The sequence below is a fragment of the Primulina eburnea genome, chromosome 2 (assembly GCF_022965805.1).
Source record: "Primulina eburnea isolate SZY01 chromosome 2, ASM2296580v1, whole genome shotgun sequence".
NCBI classification, from domain to species: Eukaryota; Viridiplantae; Streptophyta; class Magnoliopsida; order Lamiales; family Gesneriaceae; genus Primulina; species Primulina eburnea.
The window spans coordinates 31,557,224-31,570,971 of NC_133102.1; the positions used below are offsets into that span (position 1 = coordinate 31,557,224).

A 13,748-nucleotide genomic window follows, 5' to 3' on the forward strand; every position below is an offset into this window, starting at 1 on the left:
CACTCAAAGCGTAAGCAACATTAGGACGTGTCGATATCATACCATACATGATACTACCAATAGTTGACGCATATGGAATACGTGTCATCATCTCTATCTCCTCATCAATTTTGGGACACATAGCTTTAGATAGAGTAACACCATGACACATTGGTAAGTATCCTCTCTTGGACTCTTCCATAGAGAATCGTTTCACAAATGGTATCGATATAAGTGACTTGGGTGAGTCCTAGCATCCTCTTTGATCTATCTCTATAGATTTGTATTCTCAATACGTAGGATGCTTCACCCATGTCTTTCATGGAGAATTTACTGGCTAACCATACTTTAGTTGATTGCAGTAATCCTACATCATTCCCAATGAGCAGGATATCATCAACATAAAGTACTAGGAATGTCACTGCACTCCCACTAACTTTCTTGTACACACATGGTTCCTCAGGATTCTTTGCAAAACCAAACTCTTTGATAGTGCTATCAAATCTGAGGTTCCAACTCCTTGATGCCTGCTTGAGACCATATATTGATCTCTGAAGTTTGCATACCTTATGTTCACTTCCTACTGATGTGTATCCCTCGGGTTGAGACATATAAATTTCTTCTTTGATGTCTCCATTGAGGAATGCAGTCTTTACATCCATTTGCCATATCTCATAGTCATACCATGATGCTATGGCTAGTAGTATTCTAATGGACTTAAACATAACAACTGGTGAAAAAGTTTCCTCATAGTCAACTACTTGTCTTTGAGTATAATCTTTTACAACCAGCCTTGCTTTGAAGGTCACTACCTTCCCATCCGCCCCAAGCTTTCTTTTGTAGATCTATTTGTACCCTATGGGAACGATTCCCTCAGGTTGATCCACCAATGTCCAGAATTGGTTTGAATACATAGAGTCTATTTCTGACTGCATGGCTTCAAGCCATTTGGCTGAATCAGTATAAGATATTGCTTCTTTAAAATTCATTGGATCACATCCAACACAAGGCTCATCGTGGCCTTGTTCATGAAGAAGTGTATATCTGGCAGGTGGTCTAATAACCCTATCAGACCTTCTAGAAGCTTGTACTTCAACTACTGGTTCTTGGGAAATGGGTTCAACTTCTATAGTTGAGGGAGTATCTTGAATTTCTTCAAGTTCTATCATCTTGCCTTTTCTATCTAATAGAAATTCCTTTTCCAAAAAGGTGGCATTTCTTGAAACAAACACTTTTGCTTCATTGGGATGATAGAAATAATATCCAACAGAATTCTTTGGATATCCTACAAAGTAGCACAAAGTGGATCTACTATCCAATTTGTCTCCCACTGTCTGCTTCACGTAAGCAGGACATCCCCATATTCTCATGTAAGAATATTTGGGATTTTTTCCCATCCATATCTCATATGGTGTTTTATCCACTGCACTATTATAGACATTATTCAACAACATTTCCGCGGTTTCAAGCGCAAATCCCCAAAACGATGTAGGCAATTCAGTGAATCTCATCATTCATCGAACCATGTCCAACAAGGTTCTCTTACAATGTTCAGAAACACCGTTCAATTGTGGTGTTGCTGGTGGAGTCCACTGTGAGAATCACATTCTCTTTTAGATAACCCAAAAATTCAGCACTCAAGTATTCTCCACCACAATCAGATCGAAGTGCCTTAATACTTCTTTCTAGCTGATTTTCTACTTCAGATCTGAATTCTTTGAACTTTTCAAATGATTCAGATTTATGTTTCATAAACATATCCATACCTCGAATGGTCATCAGTAAGGATAACGAAGTAGGATTGCCCATATTTTGTGCTAACACTTAGCGGGACACAAATATCTGTGTGGATCAAATCCAATAGACCATGCGCACGTTCCACGTTTCCATCGAATGAAGTCTTGGTCATTTTTCTTTTAGACAGGATTTACAAGCACGTAGAGAATTTATGTCCGACAAGTCAAACATGCATTCTCCCACTAGCTTGTGCATCCTTCTTTGGGAAATATGACCTAGTCTAGCGTGCCATATTTGTGTGAGATTTGGATCATCTAACTCTATTTTGGTTTTTGTTGAAATCATGTTTACTTGGACATTCACTTATCATTTCCAGAACATTTCTGGCACATATAATTTCTTATGTCCGGACTTCTTGCAGTAAAATAAATATGTTCTAACTTATCGGGCTTCGTAAGCCTTTTAAGTGTCTTTCAGAGTTTGTCTCTTATTGGGATTGTTTTTTCTTGTGAGGGTCAGAACATTTCTTTCCCTTATCTTGTGGGTCATTTTTCGTCTGACGAGAGGCCCATTAGAAAAACAACAATTCTATGTTTTATGGTGATCTCATAAGTTATAAGCGTATTGACTAGCTTTTCAAGGCTATCAACTATCTTATTCAAATTAAAGTTCACCATAACCCCGTCAAATGAGGAAGATAAAGACAACAAATTGATGTTATCTTGTAACTCATTAGGAATCACATATTCCAGGCCCACCACATTCTTAGCAAGCCCAGTCATACGTACACCATGCTCATGGGCCAAAGCCCCATCATGCATGCATGTAGTCATGAGCTTTTAAAATGGTGTGCATAGTTTCATGCACTATGCAACTCTTGCATGCGCATTCGAATGTCAGCAGCATTCAAGATTTCCTCAAACTGTCCCTACAGTTCATTTGACGTAAAAGGGAGCATGTTACACTTTAGCTTGCATACTATGGTCCTACCATCTTGCATGCTTTGTCAGTTCAACAAGACTGACATTAGTGTGTATGCTATTTTCTCTGAATTCAGAACAATTTTCCAACCAGTCTTGAAAATTAGATTCGGTTAGCTTGTTAATAACAAAATTGGATTATGTGACGAAATCGAAAAATATACTGACATGAAAACAGAATAATAGTTGCTGATTATTTTAAAATAATTTTAAGATATAAAATATGGATTTTATTTTATAAATCTCCCTCCCACTATTTTGACATTTCCACCACCCTCTGATGAAAAAGGGAAATCGTATTTTCTTAGTGAGCACGTAGAGTCCAATTAGCCAATTATAATCCCGAATAATATCAGCCAATTATAATTTCTAAAAGGTAGAAGACAATTGCATCCCTATGCAACCTCCGCGTGTTTTGCCTCACGTTTAATAAGGACCCAATAATATGACGCCGTTTATTTTCACGTGTCAAACCAACCCATCAATATTGAATTGTAGTAGACGGTCGCCATGAGTTCCCCCAATAATATGAGCCGAAGTCATGGGAGTTCCACTCAATTCACATCATATGTCCGGTGGAAGTCACAGCTTTCCGGCGTACAGGCCTCCCCAATAATATGAGCCAGACACTATCCGCGGGTAGCGATCAACATGCAACCACGGTTGATGGAAGGCAAGGAAAAATTAAACTCTTTTAATTTTTACTTTTTCGGTTTGATATAAATTTTGAATCATATTCAAAATGAGGGATTTTAATTTTAAAATTGTCTCATCATTTTAATTTAAAAATCGTGTGCCACGAGTTTGTATGTTTGCCGGATTCATGCAACTATATTATCCAATAATATACATACATGCATACTACTATATATCGCATATATCATAATATGACATTCAACAATAAATAAGGATGATCGATCGCCAACACTATTAGATCCATGTGAGCCATACATGGATATAAGTCCAAACCTAGGTGAATGCAGGGATGCAAATGCAACTATTACAAAAGCTTCCAATATTTTACATGTCTTCATCTTGATCATCGGGCCCACCATCTTCCAGTCTTGATCTCCCACTATTTCTAATGATTACATTTAAATAGCCATGGCACATAAGGGATACATCTCATGGGGTGGGAACGGGCCATAAACCAGGCCCACTTTAATAATATCAAATATTAACAAAATGAATAAAACAGTAAAATATCCTAACATACACCTAACACATTGGTCAAGGCTCTCGATCATCCTTCATGCATTTAATATCAAATATTAACATCAATTTAATTAAACAATTTAATTAATTGATCAATCATATATCTAATAATTTTATCACTAACCACCTCAATTATTAAAAGATTTAATAAATTAAATAAACTCCTTCATTTAATTTCCAATTAAATCAATAATAATTGATTTCTTGTAAAAACTCATTTTTACCATAAATAATTAAAATCATATTCTAATTATTTATTTTACAAGAAAATTATTAATTTTTCAAAAATTAATTTTCAAAAAGAAAAATTGAATCTATTTCAAAAATATCAATTTTACCCAAAAATTTGAAAAATCAGAAAATTGCACCCTAGGCCCAAACAATTCAGGCCCATCATCCAGCACGCTTCCCGAGACGATCCCGGGCAGCCGCCCGAGCTGCCCGCCCGCTGCCCGAACGTTTCGGGCAGTGGCGGCAGCCCCTGTGCGCGCTGGGCGCACAGGTGCACGCGGCGCGTGCGGACGTTCCGCACGCCGCGCTAGCGCAGCCGCCGCGCGCTGTGCGGACGTTCCGCACAGCGCGCCAGCGCGGCCGCCGAGCGCTGTGCGGACGCTCCGCACAGCGCGCCAGCGCGGCCGCCGAGCGCTGTGCGGACGCTCCGCACAGCGCGCCAGCGCGGCCGCCGAGAGCTGTGCAGACGCTCCGCACAGCGCGCGCGGCCGCTGCGCGCCCCCGTGCGCGGCCCTGCGCGCACGGGCTGCCCGGAACAGTTCCGGGCAGAAACGAAATTTTTTTTTTTTTTTTTTTTTTTCCCGAAAATCTGGAAAATAAATTTTCATGGTGCCATAATTTTCTGAAAAATTTTCTTGTGTGGTTAGAAATAAATTATTCAATATCAAAACCATACGATCTAGAAAAACCTTGGCTCTGATACCACTGTTGGATCTCGGTTTTCTACGCGCCCAAAAGCAGCGGAAGTTTAAAATTTTATTTTATTTTGACAATCAAAATATGTTTTCTTTGGGCGCTCGTATGATTTTAACAAAACATTCATAGGGCGTCAGAAATTATACCTTTGTGAATGAATCACTGGACACCAACCGATCCGGTATAACAGATCTGGCTCTTGATGAATCCCTACGAACTTTCTTCAAAGACTCCTTTCTTCTAATCAGGTCCACGCCTGGATGATTTGTTCCTCTTCCAATTTGCACTAGAAAATTGAAAGAGATTTTGCGTTGAGATAGAACACGAAAAATTCGACTCAATCTCCTAAGCCAAATTTTTCTTGTTTTGTGAAGAGATTTTCGAGAGGTCCATGGGAAGAGCCGAGAGTCTTTTTCAAATCTTGGGAATTCCAAGTCTCGAAAATCATATCCCATTATAATAAAGAAATCCCATTATTTCTTTTTTTTTTTAATCATTATTTACTTAATTAATTAAATTAATTAAGTAAACTAAATATTTGGAGGATTATGGTTGTGATTCTCAAAATCTCACAATCCAAATTTGTGGAGGCTCTCATTTTAGGTCAAAGAAAACTCAATAACCTAATTACCATAATTAACATTAATGGGCTTGATTAATTAATTGGGCTAGTCCAACTAATTTAATTAATTAATCAAAATCCATTAAGAACTTTAATTATTTAGTATGTTGGACTTGTACTCCTACAAGCCCATTAAACATACTTTCCACTATATTTAATTTAATATTTAATAAACTCAACATTTGAGCTTTAATAAATTAAATCAATTATAAATTCAACATTTGAATTTAATATTTAAATTATAAATTCAACTCCTTGAATTTATCACCTCCAAAATTTAATATTTAATAAACCCAACTTTTGAGTTTAATAAATTAAATTATCAATTTTATAAATTCAACTCCTTGAATTTATTCTCTCAAAATTTCATAATTCAACTTCTTGAATTTACTATATCAATAAATTCAACTCCTTGAATTTATTTTCTCAAAATGTAATTATCATAAATTCAACTCCTTGAATTTACTATATTATAATATAAATTCAACTCCTTGAATTTATTCTCTCAACGGGAACAAACAATCCAGTACTTGTGTGACCCTCAATGGTTCAGGGATACAGCTAGCCGTGGGTTCACAACTCTTTGTGATTCAGGACATAATCCTTTATTCGGGCTTACCCTAGTTAGCCCCATTCTTTTCATCAACACCTTGATCAAGAATGTCAGAACTCATTTCTGATTGCACCCATCGGATCATGGTAAGAGCGTCTAGTAGCATCGCCCCATGATCCCCTAGGTATCACTGATAGTGCCTGCAAGAACCAGTCGATTATGATTAGCGTACAGTACGGTCCTTTCATCTCATATATCCCGATCGAATCTGCAACCATTGGTTCATCGAGGGTTGCATAATAATTCGATAACTATGTGATAACTATAATAGTGGCATCGCGTGTACTATTTGAGAACTCCTTCTCTAACGTACATCTCGTACTCTGGCCAGAGATTCCATGCACTATTATTTCATTAGATCACATAGGATATCCACACCCGTAGGTGAGCGGTGAATCCCCGACTACAATGCACTGGCTCCTATATGTGTCGCAATTGTACCCAACCTCGCCACCTGATGACTCTCCTGGAGCCGGTAAACGAGTCAAAGCACAGCCCTAGCATATAGAGCCTCAGAGTTGTCTCGGGTCATAAGGACTAATGGTGTACAATCATAACCACGGACTTATCCTCTCGATGAATGATAACCACTTGGAAAGTCCGAGGGAGGGTTGTTCGGTATAATCATCATATGACTACCCATCTGTATGTTTGGACATCTCTATGCCCTTACCAAGAAACGCAGTACACAACATCACAGACGCTAGTCTCGAGCTCAAGCGACCTTTATCCCTGTTTTAGGCGGCTGAATCGACTAGGAACGAATTTAGAATATGCAGTGTTTACAAATGAGTTTCAATATCGAATTACGATTCATTTGTATTAAAGCATAATCAAGGACTTTATCTATGCTGCTTGCATGGGTATACAGATAAAGTATAACGAACCATGAAATAATGAATTATATTAAAATAAAGATTGTTCTTTACAACCGAGTCAATAAAATCCCTAGTCAACAGTTGACTTGCAGGGCATCTACTCTAACAAAACACACATCTGATGTTAGCAGTTTCCTCAAGTGATGAACAAGAGTCTTCTTCTTGCCATCATAAATAATCGCGAATCCACAAAAAAGGAAAAGAAATTCGACACGTCCAGATCTATATGCATCGTGTTCCACAACACGTTTTGTTTTCGGCCTCTTTGTTTCACCTTTGTAGGCAGAGACGGATCTACGCTAGGGCTATACTGGGCTGTAGCCCAGCCCATTTTTTTTATTTAGCGACGGTTTTAGCGATGGTTTTTTGATAACCGTCTCTAATTTTGCGACGGTTAGTAAACCTGTCGCCGATGTGGATCGGCGACAGTTTTACCAAAAACCGTCGCAAATATTAGCGACGGTTATTACTAAAACCGTCGCTAAATTATTTAAAAATAAAAAAAGGTGGATCGGCGATTTTAATTAGCGACAGTTTATTCAATAGAACATCATTACCCCTTTGATGTTTTTAATGCAGCAATAGATTTCATTTTGATGGAGTTAAATACTCGGTTCAATGAGTTATCGGTGAAACTTCTTTCTCTTAGTATAGCTTTAGATCCTAAAAATTCATTTGACTCATTTAACAGTGATGATATTTGCAAGCTTGCGGAGAAGTTTTATCCTGGAGATTTCACAGATCAAGAAATTGTTGTTTTGAAGTATGGATTGATACATTTATAAACTCGATGTGATGCAGAATTTAAAGGAATTTTATGTTTTAAAATCCCGTAAGGCACAACTTCGTTGAACGATATAATGTACTTTTTTTAATAATATATAACTTATCATATTGAGTTCAAGCCCACCCCAACTCTTATCCCTGGATCCGTCCCTGTTTGTAGGTATAAATAAAAGGGACTATTAGGCATCATGACATGGATCGAACAACATGAGAAAATATGGATCTGTGATTAGGTAGAAAAAAAGAGTGATTGCTGAACATGTTCAAGGAAACATCATTTAATCATGTTAAAAATTAATGCAAGAAATAACTAATATGATGATGATTGTCATCAGGCAATAGTACCTGCAATGGCTTAATCTTGACATAAGCTAAAAGGTTTTAATGGCTATAAACAATGTTCTAAAATGCCGCCTAGGCGTTAGGCGGAGGCCAGCTACACCGATAAGGTGCTAGGCGACAAGACTCGTAGGGCCTGTTTTTTTTAAAAAAAAAAACAATTAGGGCTTTTAAAATTTATTGATCCACTTAGAAGCCCATTTTAAAAAATAAAATTTGGGCTTACTAGGTCTTATGCAATTCTTTCTTTCTTGGCTTCTCGTTATTTTCCAATCTCGTTCCAAAGTCTCCTTCTCGGCCACGACTCCTACTGCAAATCCGAAGCACTCTAGCTCAATTACTCAGGTTTTTCTTTTGTGTAGTATTATTCATTGGATATCATATACTTCAGTCTTAAGTCATCTCTTGATTCTCATCTTTTAAACCTACTATGGAATAAGTATTGGGTGTTTTGATATGTTTTGAGAATAATTTTGAATTACTCGTTGGAAATGTGTTCTGAAACTTTTTGAAAGTTGTATGATTCTGTGTCCGTGCATTTAACTATTTTGGCATGAGCTGTTGAAAAATGAATTCAGTCGAAAGTTTTTTTCCCCAACGCGAGCTGTTGGTGGAAAATGAATTCAATCGAAAGATTTTTTTCCCCCCAGCATGAGCTGTTGGTTCAATCAGCCTGTGCATTTAATTATTTCTGCATCTACACCTTCTGATATTGCGATTTTGTGGTGGTCGTGCCTTGTCAACATGGTGATTTTTTTTCTTTAAAAATCATATTGTATAGATTATGTGATTCTGTGGCCGTGCATTGTCAAAACTCAAAAGTAAATTAATCATTTGATCCAAATATATGGAGTGACTTTGAGCTTTTTGATACAATCATTTGTTTGTGTGGTGTTATCACATCAAATTTTAAGGTCTATTGTTGACAAGGTTTAAGTGTTTCGTATTCAACAAGATTTGGAGGGTAACAATGACAAGTAATCCATCACCGACTGCATCCGTCACTCGGCCTGAATCTGAGATTCTTAAGAGAAAGTCAAATGACATTGGATGATAGTTTGGTATGTTTATTGATCCAAAGAACCTGAACAAAGTTAAATGTAAATTGTGAAAAGTTGATGTCCGGTGGAGTGTATATAATCAACGAGTACATATGAAATATACCTGGAAATGTATCTGGTTGTCAAAACGCATGTCAAGAAGATCGTAGAGAGGAACAAAAAGAAAAACAAAATAATGGAACAATAAAGTTGTAGAGCAGAGGTTAATATTTCTCTAGATGAAGAAAAAGATGTTGAAATTGAAGGGATAGATGGAATTAAAAAGCCTCATCTACTTGGCCTCATGGATAGATATGTATCGATGATTGCTCCAGAAAATGTAAGTTCAAGTGGGAGTAAAGTGCCTCGCCAAAAAAATATAAATGAGGTTCTTTTCAAAGAGAGAACTAAACAAGTTCAACAATATATTGGGAGATGGGCTTATGAAAATGGAATCTCATTCAATGCTCTTGATAATGATAGCTTCAAAAAATTAATGGAGGCAATGGGTCAATTTGGACCATGGTTCAAGCCTCAAACTCAATATCAACTTAGAGAGTCACTTTTGAAAGCTGAAATTGAAAAAAACAAAGCAACTGTTGAAGAATGTTGTTAATTGCAAGGAAGGTACTGTATTTTTAGAGTCTAACGAGTCTTCAGAAGAAGCATATTAAATTTGTGTGTTAATTGCAAGGAAGGTACTGTATTTTTAGAAAAAGAAGAAGCATATTAAATTTGTGTGTTAATTGCAAGGAAGGTACTGTATTTTTAGAGTCTAACGAGTCTTCAGACGAGCACATACAGCTGGACTTATTTTTGAGTATGTTGACTAGTGTGTTGAAGAAGTAGGAGCTCAGAATGTTGTTCAGATTGTAACAGACAATGCCATCAACAATATGACCGTGGCTAAATTGATGAAAAAAAGCGGCCTGAGATTTTTTGGAGTTAATGTGCAACTCTTACTGTTAATCTCATGCTTGAAAGTATTGGCAAGCTTCCAAAATTTAAAAAGATTATCGACCAAGTAAAGTCTTTCACAATTTTCATTTATGCTCACCATAAGACTTTGTCATTGATTTGAAGTTTTACGAAGATATAGTCCGGTCATGAGTTACCAGGTTTGCGTCAAACTTCCTCACATTGCAAAGTTTGATTGAGAAAAAATCTAGTTTAAGGGTCATGTTTACAAGTGATATGTGGGAGAACTGTAAATGGTCAAAGACAAACAAAGGGAAATTGGCTTACTCTACTGTGATGAACATGGATTTTTGGAATGGTGTGACACTTTGTTTGAATATATTTGCTCCTATGGTAAGAGTTCTCCGATTGGTTGACGGAGATAGAAAGCCATCCATGGGTTTCTATATGGCGAGCTTCTTCGAGCTAAAGAAGATATCAATGTGGCCCTTAACAATGTCGAATCAAATTATCAACCTATCATAGTGATTATTGAGTAAAAAATGAAGGATAAACTTGATACATCATTGCATAACACTTTTTTTTGTTGAATCCCTACTTCTACTACAAAGATAGTTCTATTGCTCTTTATGGAGAGGTCGTGACAGAGATTTTTGAATGTATGGAAATTTTGCATGCCGATGAGTTTGAACTGCAAGATACAATTATTAATATGGAATTTTCAAAATATAGAGACAAGACTGAGTTATTTGGGAAAGCATTGGCTGCAAAAGAATGTGAAAAAAATGACGATACATTTGATCCATGTGCATGGTGGAGTAGAGTACTTACGGTGCTCACACACCCAACTTGCTAAGAGTGGCATTGAGAATTCTTTCATTAAATACAAGTGATAGGTGTCGTTTTTACGTGTTTTATTGCATTAGTTGGCATGTGTTTGCATTGTGCATACATCTCTTTCAGTCACATTTTGTTCATTTTAGAGTAGGCAGTTGCATTTGATCATTTCTCACCTGGGCGTGACGAATTTGCAGGAAAAATGGCCGGAAAACTAAAATCGGAGCCAAGTGCCAAGCTAGGGAGATAATGTGCAGAAGCGGCGGTGCTCGAGCGGTAAAATTGTATCGCCCGAACGCGAGAGGTGTAAGCCCGAGGAGAATTCCAGAGAGGCTGGCGCTCGAGCGGTAATTTTATACCGCTCGAGCGCGAGAAGCTGCAACACTCAAGTATTTTACAGAGAGTGTGGCGCTCGAGCAGTAATTCCCTACCGCCCGAGCGCCACCTAATTTTGGCAAGATTTTGCAGCGGATTCTTTACCTTATTTTGAGGATTGCGGCAGAGGGAGATTCATTCTAGACGATTATTGAGGGCGGCTGGACGAGTTTGGAGAGCCTCTTGCGCTTGGATTGAAGATTTGAAGATTTCCGGGCATCGCTCTTCGTGTTTTTCGTCACTTCTAGTATTTCTTATTTAGTTTTTGTCACTTGAACTTAATTTTGTTGAATTCAATCATGAATTATAGTAGTTAAACTTCGAATATTTGTTGGGATTTAAGGGGAGCCTACCCCAAACTTTAATTTGAATTAATTTATATTCGATTGTTGCGTTATTCTTGATTATACTATTGTTTGATTGTGTTGTTAGATGTTGTTAGAGCGTAGCTAACTTTAACAACGTTTTTATATTGCGAGTGAGTTCGATAGAATAACTTGTGATAGGAACGAGTAGTATAATCCGTGGATCTACAATTTACATAGATATATGAAATTGGATACACACCGATAGTCATAGTCCTTAGGGTCGAAAACTAGGGGATTTCATAAATCGAAATGCGATTCACTCTTGATAAATAATTAAAGATATTTAATTACTTCATTGAGTCAAATTAGTTTCGCATAGCTCGAGAGAGTGTGTTCAGTAGAATAGGAAATCCTGTCGGAAGCATATAATCACTATCGAACGAATTAATTAATTAACGAGGGGTAGGTGAACCGAAATTCCCAACAAATCCATTTCTTATTGAATTTTATTTAACCATTTTGGATACTATCTCTGATTATTAATTTAGTTTTGAATCTTTTATTATCTGTTTAATTATTTAAGAACAGTAGTGCTAAAACAATCAAATCAATTTTCGTTGCTAAATGTTTAATAACTGCAAATAATAATTGTTAAATATAGTCTTCAGTGGAACGATACTCGTACTCACGTACACTATATTATAACTTGATATCGTGCACTTGCGATTATTTTGAGCATATAAAACATATTTTTATTGAGGATTCCACAGTGCAAGTTTTGCTCGATCAAGTTTTTGGCGCCGTTGCCGGGGACTGTTAATCTACAATTTTATTTTTAGTTATTTTCTTTAGCATTATTTTATTTTTCTTGAGCTAACACTCATATTTTATTCCAGACATCTTGTCTAGTGCATGCCAAAATCACTTGACGTGGAGCTTGAATTCGATCCTGAAATTGCAAGAACCTTCCGCAGGAGAAGACAACAACAGAGACTTAAAGAACTGATGGAGAGACACGAGCAAGAACGTGAGGAGGAACATCGTGAAAATAGACAAGTTGAGATGCCACGTCGCATACCGATGCTAGAGTATGCCCAGCCTTCTTTGGAGGGTGCACGCCCTAGCGTTGTGAGGCCTATCGTGCGGGCAAATCACTTTGAAATCAAGCCAGCTATAATCCAGATGATTCAGAACACAGTCCAATTTGGAGGAACTGCAGCAGATGACCCAAACACGCACATCGCGGATTTTCTTGAAATTTGCGATACTTTTAAATTCAATGGAGTTTCTGATGATGCTGTTAGATTGCGTTTGTTTCCTTTCTCTTTACGTGATAAAGCTAAAGCATGGTTAAACTATTTGCTCGTAGGTTCGATCACTACATGGGAAGACATGGCGAAAGCATTTCTCATTAAATACTTTCCTCCATCAAAGACCATGAAGCTGTGGGGAGACATTACAACATTTGCTCAATTCGATCAGGAGTCTTTATATGAGGCATGAGAACGCTTCAAGGATCTATTACGAAGATGCCCACATCACGAATTACCACTTGGGTTAGTCGTTCAAACATTTTATTATGGTTTGCCTACTCCTAACCGCACTATGATAGATGTTGTTGCGTGTGGGAACTTATTGAGAAAAACCGCGGAAGAAGGATATGAGTTATTGGAGGAAATGGCTGCGAGCAGTTATCATCCTCAATCTGAAAGGAACAACCCGCGGAAAAGTGCAGGAGTTCACCAGGTAACTGACCTTTCTGCTATTACTGCACAACTGGATGTTTTGAACAGGAAAATAGACAGCTTGAATGTAAGTGGCACGACTATGCGTCTTCAAGAGATATTTTGTGAAAAGTGTGGAGGGGAACACTATGTGAAGGACTGTCAAGATGACAATCCATTTTATGTGCAAGAAGGGGCACCAATAAATCAAGTAGGGGTCCAAAACCGCCCAAGGAATGACCCTTATTCGAACACATACAATCCGAGGTGGAGGCAACATCCAAACTTCTCATAGGGTGGTCAAAACAGCCAGAATAGACCACAAGGAGGACATTCATATGTGAAACAACCGATGTACAGAACTGATCCTCCTAGAGAAGAGAAGTCCAATTTGGAGCAGATGATGTCTAAGTTTATTTCATCCACTGAAACTAGACTTCAAAATCAGGATGCATCGATAAAGGGGCCTG

General features: G+C 37.6%; 1 non-coding gene across 1 annotated transcript; it reads right to left on the reverse strand.

Moving 5' to 3' along the window:
- Window positions 1-12,995: 12,995 nt before the first annotated feature.
- Window positions 12,996-13,101, reverse strand: LOC140824885 (small nucleolar RNA R71). The gene has a single exon (XR_012116502.1). It is a non-coding gene; the product is annotated as a small nucleolar RNA R71 (small nucleolar RNA).
- Window positions 13,102-13,748: the final 647 nt, after the last annotated feature.